Raw genomic sequence first — 14,091 nt, 5'->3', positions numbered from 1 at the left:
ACATCATAAATGTGACTGGATGTAAAACTTCCTGATTCAAATGGATTCAGTAACGTCTTTCTAATTTGATTTATTTGTATTTATTTTTAATACTGTTGTGACAAGTCACAATGTAATGGAGAATTTTTTCTCAAAAAAAAAATCCACTAAAATCAATACAAATGCCCAAAAAATTCAAGAAATGATTGCACATAATTACTTGAATTGGATCTTGTTTTTATACAGTATATTTTAACATATATAATTAACAGCATGAGAGCTGCTTTCACAAATATGACCACGATTGCTTTTGTGCCACTTCTGCAGTGCAAGGATGAATTTATTGTCAGTGATTTAATTTGATGGGTAACAACTCTATACAGTCTTTTATTATTCTAATTGCAATAATTGATTAAATATCAGACATTTCTCAGGCTATAAATGTTGATCTTTTAGGTTAATGTGAGGAGCGCTGATTTGGTATTGACCTCAACTCTGGTCTTGTCTCAGTTTCAACACACTCTGGTCTTGGTTTCGACTCGTGCTTTCAGTCTTTCGGCATGTGAGACCTGCTTTATGTTGAAGTGGCACTGGCTCAACTTACAAGCATCCCATTGGGAATCCTTGCGATATTCCTGATGGTTGCTTTGGGCCTGTGCACATTTAGAAAATTCAGCCTGTGCACGCACTATACTGTTGACACAATTTACGTGATGCATCTGTGTAAAAACCCAAGTATACTTTGAGCTTCTCAAACCGTAATCCAACACCTAAACGAAAACATCAATCAGATTATATCCAAGTTAAGTCAAACTATCTCAATTCTGAAGAGCGTTGGTTTTGTTGAAAGCACCCGTGTAACACACACACACACACACACACATGGCCCTCCCCTCATACGGATATGATGTGGCTATGAGCAGTAATGACTGGAGACTCTGATTTGAAGGGCCCGGTTGATGACAATCCCATTTTCTGTGTAATTTCATGCTTGTCTTCTTGAATGAAGATATTGGCTGCTGTGAGGCGTCGGGTCAGAGGCGCAGTGGCGCTCGCTCTGTGTTTCCTGTGTCTTGATGAAAAGTAATTCATCATTTACACCCCTGAATTCTGCCACTTTTCCCTCGCTCTCTTCCTCTCTGTCTCGTAACAAGTTTGCGACCGCGGCGGTCCCTGCGGTCCGAGAGGAGGGGGTTCGGCTGAAGGAGATAAATAGGTTTATTCCGGCAGCGGTGTGGTGGAGCAGGTTGGGACCCCGGAGACCCATGGCAGACCTGTACACGGCACATGCACCGGGCCGCTCCTGATGGAGTTTGTCACCCCTCTACCTCTGGAGCCGAAGCCTCTGACCGCTTGGACCAGCCGAGAGACTGCGGCGGCCGGTGGGGCGTGAGAGAGAGGAAAATTGATTTTTTTTCTCTCTCTCTACTTCTGTTTGAAATCTGCCAGGCTCTCTATGGGCAAGTTTCTGACAGGTCCAAGCCAATCGACCAATCACGGCAATCAAATGGACGTCGTCCCGCCTCCGTGAACAGAGTCTGATCGTTGCCCTCAACACACATGACCTCTGATCTATGAAACTCACATAAAATCACAAACAGAGAAAATTTGCTGAATTGTTTTTTGTTCAGTGCGCTTACCACATTAACCACAATCCAGACCAAACTACCATTTATGCATTTAGCAGACACTTTTGTCCAAAGCAACTTAGAGTGGATTCAGGCTATATATATTATTATTGTTTTTTTCAGAGGTATGTGTGTTGTCTGGGAATTGAACCCACAACCTTTTGTGCTGCTAACACAGTGCTCAACCACTGAGCCACAGGAAGACGAGATAGGTTAGGGTTAGGGTTAGGGTTAGGATTAGGGTTAGACTGATCAGAAGAACTTCCACTAATCACCACACGAGTATATATACAGCATGACATAAAGACAGCTAGTGCTGCTAGTTTAGACTGGTTTAACTGCAAAAGGGGAATTCGTCCAGGTGTTTTGACTTGTTTTGGGTCTCCTTTGTGATGTTCAGTGTCATTTCAGCTTCACCTCTCACGTGTGACTTCAGCCCATGGCTACACACACACACACACACACATGCACATATCTCGAGGAAATGATGTTCCTGCACTCACATTTTATTTTACATTTATTCATTTAGTGGTATTCCCCTCTGTTGTTCATCAGAGTGTAAAAGTGTGTTCATGCCCTCAGACCACGGACACACATGCAGCGCCTGACTCCACATATCTGTATGTGTGTGTGTGTGTGTGTGTGTGTGTGTGTGTGTGTGTGTGTGTGCCAGTGGGCATACAGGTGTCAAACACACACACAGAGGGCCAGCAGCCCGAGAGTTCTTATGCATGGATGAATTGAGTGTGTTTAAGAAATATATGCACAGATGGATGTGTGTGTGTGTGTAGGTTGGAGGGCCTGTAAGAATACAGAAATATCCTGAAGCGTCCTGCACAGGGGAGTTTTACTAAACACTCTGAGGCGACTTTAAGAAAGACATTTCACCCATTAATCTGAAAAAAAAAAAAAAAATCTGAAATTATATTTTACCTAAAGACAGTTAAAACTCGATTAAGACGTTTTATGACAAGTATTTTTCCTTTCAGTAAAACAAAAACAAACAAACAACTATTTATGCATTCAGTGATTTTTAATTAAGAAAATCTAGTGAGAATCACCACAGAGAATAACAAGAATTTACCCTCAACATTTCAATGTCAAAGAAATCAAATGAGATCTTTATTAGACATGAATTAGATGTAATTTCTATTTCTGTTTATTTTATAAAATTTGAGAAATTTGATTTTGCAGTGTGTCAATAATGCAAAATGATAGTTAAGGCAGTTCATCATTGAATTCAGTGATGTCATCTCTGTTCAGTTTAAATAGCGTATGTGCATTTATTTGCAATCAAGTCAACGATATCACTGTAGATGAAGTGACCCCAACTAATCAAGCCAGAGGCGACAGCGGCAAGGAACCGAAACTCCATCGGTGACAGAATGGAGAAAAAAAGCTTGTGAGAAACCAGGCTCAGTTGGGGTCAGTTCTCCTCTGACCAGACGAAACCAGTAGTTCAATTCCAGACTGCAGCAAAGTCAGATTGTGCAGAAGAATCATCTGTTTCCTGTGGTCTTGTCCTGGTGGTCCTCTGAGACAAGGTCTTTACAGGGGATCTGTATATGGATACGTACTGGATCCGGGTGACTGCAGTGACCCTCTGATCTGGACACAGACTGGATCTGGTGGCTACGGTGACCTCGGAACAAGAGAGAAACAGACAAATATTAGCGTAGATGCCATTCTTCTAATGATGTAGCAAGTACATCGGGTGTTATGTGAAGTGTTTCCGGTTCCAGTTTACCTAATTAATGCAGCCTAAAAATATTTTAACGGATTTGGATATTAAAAGCATATTAGTATGTTATGTGTAAGCCAGGTTAAAGAGATGGGTCTTTAATCTAGATTTAAACTGCAAGAGTGATATTCTAGGTATTATCAAATTGCCTGAGTTTTGAGAATGTAGCAGACGTGGAGGATTATAATGTAAAAGGAGCTCATTCAAATACTGAGGTGCTAAACCATTCAGGGCTTTATAAGTAATAAGCAATATTTTAAAATCTATACAATGTTTGATAGGGAGCCAGTGCAGTGTGGACAGGACCGGGCTAATATGGTCATACTTCCTGGTTCTAGTAAGAACTCTTGCTGCTGCATTTTGGACTATCTGTAGTTTGTTTACGAAGCGTAAACCTCTTACCTCTTCATTCACTGCTACAAATTGATGGCGGTCATATAAGTAATAAGATTAAATTCATGCTAATGCACTTCCATTAATGCGAACAAAGTGTTCTAGTCTATGCAAAATAATGTTGTGGTCAATAGTGTCAAACTCAGCACTAAGTTAAGAAGGGTTGAATCTATCCTGTTAGATAATTCCCATCCCTTACAGGCTGAATTTCAGATGTTGCCATCGGGATTACGCTTTAAACTCCCAAAATTCAGAACCAACAGATATAAACACTCTTTTGTGCCTGCATCCATTCTGCTTCTTAATTCTATAAAGAATCACAGATAACTTAGTGATTTTCTATTCATTGATTGTTTATTGTTTTTATTATTTTAACCATTCCTGCATGGTAGGCAATATTTGTATTGATACTGTGTGTGTGATTGTGTGTGATCTGTTATACTATCTGTTGCAAAATGAATTGCCCCATTGGGGACAAATAAAGAATTTGAACTTGAACTTGAACTTGAAAGATAACACTAATAGAGAGATACAACCACAATCAGATGATAAGATGAGGTAATTTGTAACTCTAAGGAGATCACACATATCTGTCTGGGGCAGCTGTGGCCTAATGGTTAGAGAGCTGGATTAGTTACCAGAAGGTTGCTGGTTTGAGTCTCAGTGCTGGCAAAAGTTGTAGGTGGGAGGGAGTGATTAAACATCGCTCTTTTCCATCCTCAATACCCTTGGCTGAAGTGCCCTTTTTTATTTATTTATTTATTCATTTATTTATATATAATAAGCCTGCAAAAAATTATTATGCATTGCAATCTTTTAATTTTATATATTTGGCATGTTTGTGTGCTGCTGTGCGTCCCTGTGTTTAATAAGCAGTGTGGACGTGCGTTGCGGACCTGCCTATACTAACACACTCTTTAAATAGCCAAGAAAAAACATTGCACCAGACTTTAGACCAGGTTTGAGTTGGTCTATGGCGCAGTCTATTTTCAGCTCCTTAAAATAGACATGCACCAGCCTGAACACACCTTTTTTTTTTTTTTAGACCAGCATGCCCATAGTCGCACAAATAAGTGCAAATACATTTGCTGATTAAACAACGTGGCACTGGACGGGAAAATACGAACGGCATCGGACTGAAATTACAGGGTGTATTATAGGGCCCTTAAAGTTTTTGCTTTATGAAAAAACATTTTGTATTTTTTATATATATATATATATATATATATATATATATATATATATATATATATATATATATAAGAACTATTTAGCAAAGACAATCTAATCTCTAAGAAAAACAAACATTTAATCCGGAAATTAGAATGTGTCAAACAAGTTAAACAAGGTCTTTTATAACCATGAATTTCTGTTTATACCATTGCTTAATTCTTTCTTTTGGTTTTTGAGTTGACATGTGGCCTGGACACGTTTCCGGTGAGAAATCTCAATGATTTTTCATTTGTATTTTCAGTTACTCAACATTCAGAATTTGATGTACTGGTGGTCTTGTGTGCACTCATGGATTCACCTCAGCACAGTAATAGATTTTTTTCTCGGTGCAGTATTTCCATCATAAAGCAGAACGGAGCGGTGAGTTTGCCTGTGGTCAGGTTGAAGTGGTTATCAGCGCTGGATGAGCCGCTGGAGTGATGTGAGTAACTCACAGTAAGCTGCAGTTAAAGGAGTCCGCGGAGACCTGGAAATCAGGTTACTGTGGGAAGCGGCCCATCAGGCACGCTAAATCAAACCAAATAACAGATTGTTCAACTCAGTAATTCTACATAAATTTCCACTGATATATTTAGAGTTTCTCTTCCACATGCGGTCGTGTATCACTTAATGCATGTTGCGGTGTGTTTACTAGTTTTGCCTGAAGATCAAAACGTGAAAATTCCCTTTGAAATGCATTAATATGTGTAAGTGTGTGTTTTTTTCTTCCTGGCACTATAAATACATTCCCAGTCTTCTGTGTGTCTCAGTAGAGGTGCAGCATGTGTGTGTGTGTGTGTGTGTGTGACTGAGATTCTGCTGTAAAGCTCGATATCAGCAGGTGAACATTATACACTCACTGGCCCCTAGAGATACCAGTCACTCCGAGGCCGTCTGAATCCATACGGACACGAGGATGTGAGGAAACTGGGACACTCAGGACATTTAGCATATCATTTAAGGATCAACTCTGACTCATATGTTTCTCTTAAAAAATAAATATAGTTTATATATTTAAATAAATATAACAATTCAGAATATAAAGCTAGAAATGTAATGAGAATTAGATTATTATTATTATTATTATTATTATTATTATTATTATTATTATTATTATTATTATTATTATTATTATTATTATTATTTAATTGTACTTAAATTTTTTCACAAAAAGAAGAACTTTACTGACATCATAGGTGGACTAAAATGTACTGTATTATCCTGTACGACCCCTTAAATGTGGAAAGCCATATGATATTTGTAAGTTCATTATGAGATTTTTGTTCTTTTTTATTGCATACATTGTTATTTTGCCTAATATGAACACATCTTAAATCTAATATATATATATATATATTAATAACAACTATATCACTTAAAATCAACTAAAATTGTAAACCTTTTAAAAAGTGCATTGTCTTTTTAAGTCACGACCTGCAGTCAATTGCAGATTTTCAGTCTCTTTTGAAGTGTACTCTTAATAAGGAGTGTACTCCTGCAGAAGGGCAGATCAGTTGTCACATGTGTTTCCAGACATGTTTAGTGTGTAGAAACTGGCTCAGGTTAAGACTGAACATCAGATCTAAAACATCTAAACCAAGTGTTGCTGGCACATCATCTTTATAAGTCTACAGCTTGAGACTAATGCTATTAGTCTGCTTATAGCACACAGAGTTAATATTTAAGGCTTGAGGTGAAATGTAAATGTCTTTAATGATAGAATGTCACGGTAACAAGTCGTCATGAAGAAATGGGTCAGGTGAGACTGAGAGTGGAGCATGTGTTTATGAGATAAGAGACCTCCATCCAGAATAATCCTGAGAATGAGCTAATAAAGCAACAAAACCCCTCAACATCACATTTTACATGAAAACACACTCATAAACATCCCATAACTGGACACTTAAAAGCCATTTCACACTAAATATGAATTTTCACCGCGAATGTTCCCTGTGATATGTTTTTATGGTTGAATCACACATACAAAAAAAAAAAAAAAATGCAAAAAAATAAATAAAAATAATAATAATAATAATAATAATAATAATAATAATAATAATAATAATAATAATAATAATAAGATTAAATTGGTCAAACCATTAATGGGATTTATTTTTATTTTTGGGGGGATGGTGACAATTTCCTTTCAAAGAAGTATGTTTCCCCCAAATTATGATTAATATGATGCATCCAGATGCATTTATAATTATTGTTGTTGTTATTATTATTCAATAATTATATTCATTACTATCATTCCCATAAAATAGTTTATCATTATTTTCTAATGTTGATTCTTATGAAGTTCTCTCATTATTCATACTGAAGTATTGTTTCAAACTGAATGTTTTTGTATTTAAATCTGCATACATTTAATGCATTCTCATAAATATTTTCATACTTTGCAAATTATAATATATATATATATATATATATATATATATATATATATATATATATATATATATATATATATATATATATATATATATATGTCATATCTTTATTTTTGCATTGCAAATAAATGTGGGAATTGACATGAAAATAAAGTTACAATCCTAGTAATAAGCTTAATTTTCTTTAGAGAAATGGTAATTTCTTATTTCTTCTTTGAAATGTTATAGTAAATTATGACTGACTTATGTTACCGACAGGTTTGTGAAATTCACCCATAAATTGGGTGCAAACAATTGGATTATTAACCCATATTTAAGATTATCTTAGTTAACAAAAACTAAAACCATATCCTTATAAACAAATGCATGCAAAATAAAATAAAATAAAAAACATTAATATTATTTAAAAAAGAGTTTTTTAATACTTTTTTTTTTTTAAGTTTATAAATCGCAAAGAATTAAGTCTCTTTTGGGAAAGGGGATAGATTATACAGTTTGGACAGTAGAAAAACCATTACGCCTCTGGAATGAATCCGCAAAACATGGACTCCTGTGTGCGTGCATGTGTGTGTGAGTGTGTGTGTGTGTGAGTGTGTGTGTGAGTGTGTGTGTGTATGTTTGTGTCTGGCTCCGCCCCCTCGTCTCTGATATCTGCCCCTCAGAGCTGCAGGCAGGAAGCAGCCGCCTTCAGTAAAAGATAAAACACACACCAACATTTCTGCTTCTCCACAGTCCCTTTCATCATTAATCAGAAAATAGTTTCTAATGCAATGACTAACTCCAATCATGTTAGCGTCTGCATAAATCTGATGCTATCATAATTACAATTAGATTACACTTCTGCAATCAGAGAAAAGGGATCGTTAAGAGAAGGAATATAAATTGCTTTAGTTTTGTAAGTACTGAGCAAGCAAAAATCTGCATCTAATCTCCATTTATACATTGTGTGACTCTCTTTCCCTCTCTTTCTGAGAACTTCAGGCTTCTTTTTATTCTGAGCCGTCGATGTGAATTAAATAGACATATGAAAAAAGCTCTGAAAGTTTAGTCTTCCCAAGATTCCTCTGGAACTTCCTTTCGGAGAATTCATTAATAAGAGTCACTTTCTGCTATATTACCATTCAGATCATACAAATTAAAGGCCACTTCATCTACTAATGTTTGTGTGAGTTTATCTGTGTACCACAAAATAAATTAATATATATAAATATGGTAAATTACGGCTCTAAACAAATTCTGTTCATTTTCAATTTTAAAAATGATGCAAAAACAGTTCTATATTTAGTATATGGCTGATAGATTCCTTTCAGTTCACTCAAAATTGTCAGGTTTGGTTTATATATGTTGTAAAATCATTATATGGATGAACTGGATCTTCTTGAAACAGTGTAAGCAATCGTGGTGCGTCAGTCTGACATTGAAAATGATAATTTTAACTAATTATAATACATCAGTCCATTTGTTTCTTCATAATGAATTGAATTGTTATTGTGTTTCAGATTGTATGATGCATTGTATTATTTAGTAAAGAAAGGCATTTGAATCAACCTGTTGTAAAAAATACATGCTTCCTATTTGAGTTTTAGTATTAAAATCACTGCTGAATGAGATCTGAACGTGTTTTCAGGTGTATTCTTGTTTAGTTGATGATCATTCTCATGATGTTCAGCTTTTGTCCCTCCATTTTTCTTTCTTTCATCAATTACCTTGAATTCACTTCTTCTTTATTTCTCCTGAAGAAGCTCTGAGAGATAAATACGTGTCTCTAAATTACACACTTTCAGCACATTTATCAGCTCAGCTCACGGTATTCATGAATTAAAAACAGTCATTAGAAAAGGTCATTTTTTCCCTGGATTCATAAAAGGGTTAAAGAGAGACGCACATGTTTCACACAGAACGCTGCGAGAAAAGAGCTGGATTCACCGTGCTAGTAAATAGCTTTCTGTGTGTGTGTGTGTGTGTGTGTGTGTGTGTGTGTGTGTGTGTGTGTGTGTGTCTTGTATTTGAGTCTCTGGTGCATGGCGGGTCACAGTAATTAAAGTTCTGATCATTTACCAAACACTCTTGCTTGCCACTACTCACTCACACACACACACACACACACACACTGATTGCTGATCTATCCAACACTGAGAGAGAGAAAGAGAGAGAGAGAGAGAGACAGAGAGAGGATATGCAATGATGAAGATGAAACTCTAAATTTAAGTTCAGAAACTCCTCATCATCATCATCATTGTCTCAACTGTAAACACACACACACACACACACAAACACATCTCTAGACGTTGTGTCTCTTTCCCAAACTCCTGTGTTTTTCTATGCGATGCAGCATCATCACTGACTGTAAAGTCACTGGATTCACTGCAGTGTAAACAGCTTCACAGTTTAAGATTGATCAACTGCAGTCAAGCAACCAGTTAGTTACATACAAGCTACTAATGAAGTCATTTCATGGGTAAGTCTTTCTGAAATATGAAACGAATAATGTTATTCAGAGCAGTTTCACTTTGAGAATCTCAATTAAAATGAGAAATTAAACAAAAAGACTTTCAAACTAAATTGAACTAATAAAGCGTACACAAAACAGAGTAACTTCTATAATTCAGCAGAAAAATAATGCTGAAAAGTTCAGGATTATTAAACTACAAAAAAGAAAAAAAAAATATATATATAAAAAAAAAGATTAAAATTAAAACAAATATGTGACAAAACAATGCGTGATATGTGACGTGACAAATACAATAAAAAGTATACAAAAAATGTAACTAAATAGGAATAACTAATAATAAATATTCATGAAAACTCTCAATTCTAATAAAACAAATCTGAAACAGGTGAATTTCTGTAAATATTTTTGTATTTAGAAAATGTAAAATATACTGCACTGGGACTTGATTTTCTGTTTTGAATCGGTTCATTTACGTGAAATGATTCATTTGAATCAATCTGACTGTGCTACATATGACTGTTTAGGAAAACATTGTAGTTGGTGGAGAACAGAGCATTATTTTAATGAAGCAGAGCTACTGGAAATGTAATTCAGTTAGTGATGTCTCTACTTTCAGCCTGTTGTCACATACAGCAGAAATAGAGAAGAAAGAAGCCTGATCATCCCTGAACATTCAAAAAATCACCTCTTAACTTGTGTGTGTGTGTGTGTGTGTGTGTTCTCCTTCGCTCTGTCATTGTCATGCAGCAGGTTTCTATTGTAAGCTTAAAGATATTCTCTCTCCAGCTCATGAAAGTTAACAGCGCTCGTGATTAACGTGTCACATCATTAGTGCTGCTTGTGTTCAGTAAATCCCATCCTTCAGGATTTGGGCCTGTACAGGTATTAGCTCTCGGAATAATCCGCAGTGATTTGGAGAGTCGAGCTGAAACATGTGAAGATCTGGCAGGTCCTGGGAGAAATCCCAGCTGCTGGTAGGTGAGAAAACTCTCTGAGAGATCAGACGAGAGAGAGATGAGACTCTTTTGACTAATCTCACTGTAAAATACTCCAACTTTAAAATCACATCCCTACAGGTTACCCGCATCAGAAGCAGTAGGTCAAGCTGACAGTTGCTTTAAATAAAGGATGAACATTCTGTCATTGTTCACTCAACATCGTGTTTCAAACCCTTTCAAGTCTATCATCCAAATGTTCAGTATTTTAGCAAAGTGGAGAGATCCCACATCACATTTCAGAAAGCATTATAAAAGTAATTTCATAATACTAGTTAATGTGTTTCTTATGACCTTATATGATGCTTTGTGTGAGGAACAAAAACTTATTTTTTTAACTGAAAATCATATTGAGAGCCCTTTTGCAAATTTGAATATACATTTGCATAAATTAAGTATTATGTATTTATTTTTATTTTATTTTTATTTGTCATGCCATTAAATAACAATAATAATAATAATAATAATAATAATAATAATAATAACTATAATAATAATAATAATAATAATAATAATAATAATAATAATAATAATAATAATAATAATAATAATGTATTTAATATCTAATAAAAATAATTTATTTCATAATATATATATATATATATATATTTTTTTTTTTTTTTTTTTTTTTTTTTTTGCATTTTTGCATTTGCAAGATATAAACTCAGAATTCAGACTTTATTTATTGCAATTCTGGGTTTATTTCTCACAATTCTGACTCTTGCAATGTTATATCTCTTTTTTATTTATTTTTTTTATTTTTTCTATTTCTATTTTATAATAATTAAACCCATGTCGGAAACAATCTTCCATAGTTCCTCATATTTGCAGAAATGAAATATTGTTAATTATTAATTTAAGTAAAGATGTATTTTCATTATTTCAGTTAATATTGGATTTGGGTCTGTTCCTCATTTATGAATGAATTAAAACAATCTGTAAATATTGCTTTTCAGTGAATAATAACATACATTTTATTTCATTCCTCACACAAAACATCTCGACTTCAGAAGAGTCATGTGGACGGTTGTTGTGATATTTGATGCTTGTATGTATGTATATATGCTCTTTTGATAATGATTTCATGAAATTAACATTTTGCTAAACCTCAGTTGAACGATTGCATTGTTTGTTTGAAAAAGTAACTCAGATTTTCCATTGTCAATTCATCAACACAACATTATGCAATATAAATGTGATATTTTGTTACTATACATTGCTACTAGTTGGAAAAACTGGGTAACTTCACACAAAGTGTAGCTAAGTTATCAGCTACTTTGACTTAATTTCTGCACAAAGCAGATGAATCTGCTATTAACTTTGAGATCTCGTCTGTCTGACACATACGGAGTCGAGCACAGATGAGTCTTTAGGACAAATGGGGGTGTGTGAATTTGGGTTCATTGTGCAAGTGCATATGGTGCTCTGCTCTCTGACCTCAGGCTACAGAGAGAGAGAGAGAGAGAGGGATGTGCTGAATGCTCGCACGCCCCACAGTTACTCATAAGTGACTGACTCTGACTCCTTCTCGTTGAGTTGTTTTATCGACAGACGAGTGCACTCCAGCGGCGCTCAATGTAGCCTGTGCAATTAGGCCTATCAGATAAACAACTCACAAAAAAAACTGTTATTATATCCAGGTTAATGCACACCATTGTATTTTGTTTCGCGTTATCAGTAGCCACACAAAAATGAGAGTTCTGTCATCTTTTATGCACTCTCAAGTCACTGTAAATCTATCACGTAAATGCATATTCATATGAATAATTTTCATATTTTTGGAGCTTCCATCGTATGAACTCAACTCCTTTTGTGGTACACAGAAGGACATGCAGGTTTTGAATGATACGTAGGTGAGAAAATATTGACTGAATTAACATTTTTATCACTCTTAAAAACTGCATACAGCATGTGTTGTTCCTGCAAAGCTTTAATTTTATTAATGAAAACATTTTGAAGCATGTTGAGTTCAATGTGTGTGACGTGGATCTTAATAATCTGACACGTGAGCTTTGAAATCAGCTGAAGTTGCAGTCTGAGCAGCTGAATGCGTCTGCCGTGTATTTGTGAAAAGGAAGGAGGAGGAAACAGCATTTTATTCAATTTCCATCTGGCAAATCCGAGCTGAAATAATGACGAGCAGATCCGCCAGGATGGTGAATTCACACGTTACACCTGCTCCTGAGAATTTACACCTTCTCTGGAGAATTAAGCCAAAGCCTTAATGAATGTTTAAACCTGTCGAACACGAAAGATAAACCTGCTGTCAGATTCAGCGCTTAATTCCGACTGAAGGAATCCCACACCTGCACACGAAAGAGAGAGAGAGATAGAGAGAGTGTGTGAGAGAGATAGTGTGAGAGAGAGACATAGAGGGAGAGAGAGAGAAAGAGAGAGCCAGGTTGTGTGACCGGATAAAGGAATCAGCCTTTGAAGCTCTTACTACAGCATTTCTATACTGAAGAAAAAATTATAATTTGTGTAAAAATACTTCACTCAGAAATTGTTAGTAATTATTTTACAAACAATTACAAAGGAACACATGTAACATTTAATGAAACATGAAGTAGAAAAAAAAAGTATTTTCTTAGTAAATAGTAAAACATATTCCTGGTAATCTCAGTGTTAATTATGAATTTTTTCGCCTCTGTGGAACTTCCAGAGACTCATAATGTCTCAGTCGAACTCTTTGAGCACCCGACTGTTCCTGTTGTGGCCACGGAAGCTACCCCTAACATGTTCATGTCTTATGTTGCAGACTTGCCCAACCAGACTTGTCCTCCCGTTGGCCCGGCCGCACGGATGTGGTGGTCTTCTGCTCCGCCCTGGTGGCTTTCTGCATCGACCACAAGGATGTGGTGGTCTTATGCTCCGCCCTGGGGGACTCCGATCTCGACCACACGGACGTGGTGGTCTTCTGATCAGCCCTGGGGGGCTTCTGCCCTGACCACACGGTTGTGGTGGTCTTCTGCTCCGCCCTGGGGGGCTTCCGCCTTGACCACATGGTTGTGTAGGCATTCTGCTCCACTCTGGGGGACTCCGGCCTCGACCACATGGATGTGGTGGTCTTCTGTTCCGCCCTGGGGGGCATCTGTCCCGACCACACAGAGGTGGTGGTCTTCTGCTCCGCCCTGACCACATAGTTATGGTGGTCTTCTGTTCCGCCCTGGTGGGCGTCACATGCTGTCCTTCATGGACTTATGTTTTTGTGTTTTTTTTTTTTTTTTATGTCTGTTTCCTCCTATGGACCTGGCCCTCCGTCCCTCCCCCTGATCCTCTGCCGGTCCACCTCCCTCCT

The sequence above is a fragment of the Carassius gibelio genome, chromosome A6, assembly GCF_023724105.1.
Source record: "Carassius gibelio isolate Cgi1373 ecotype wild population from Czech Republic chromosome A6, carGib1.2-hapl.c, whole genome shotgun sequence".
NCBI classification, from domain to species: domain Eukaryota; kingdom Metazoa; phylum Chordata; class Actinopteri; order Cypriniformes; family Cyprinidae; genus Carassius; species Carassius gibelio.
This window is presented reverse-complemented; position numbering follows the sequence as displayed.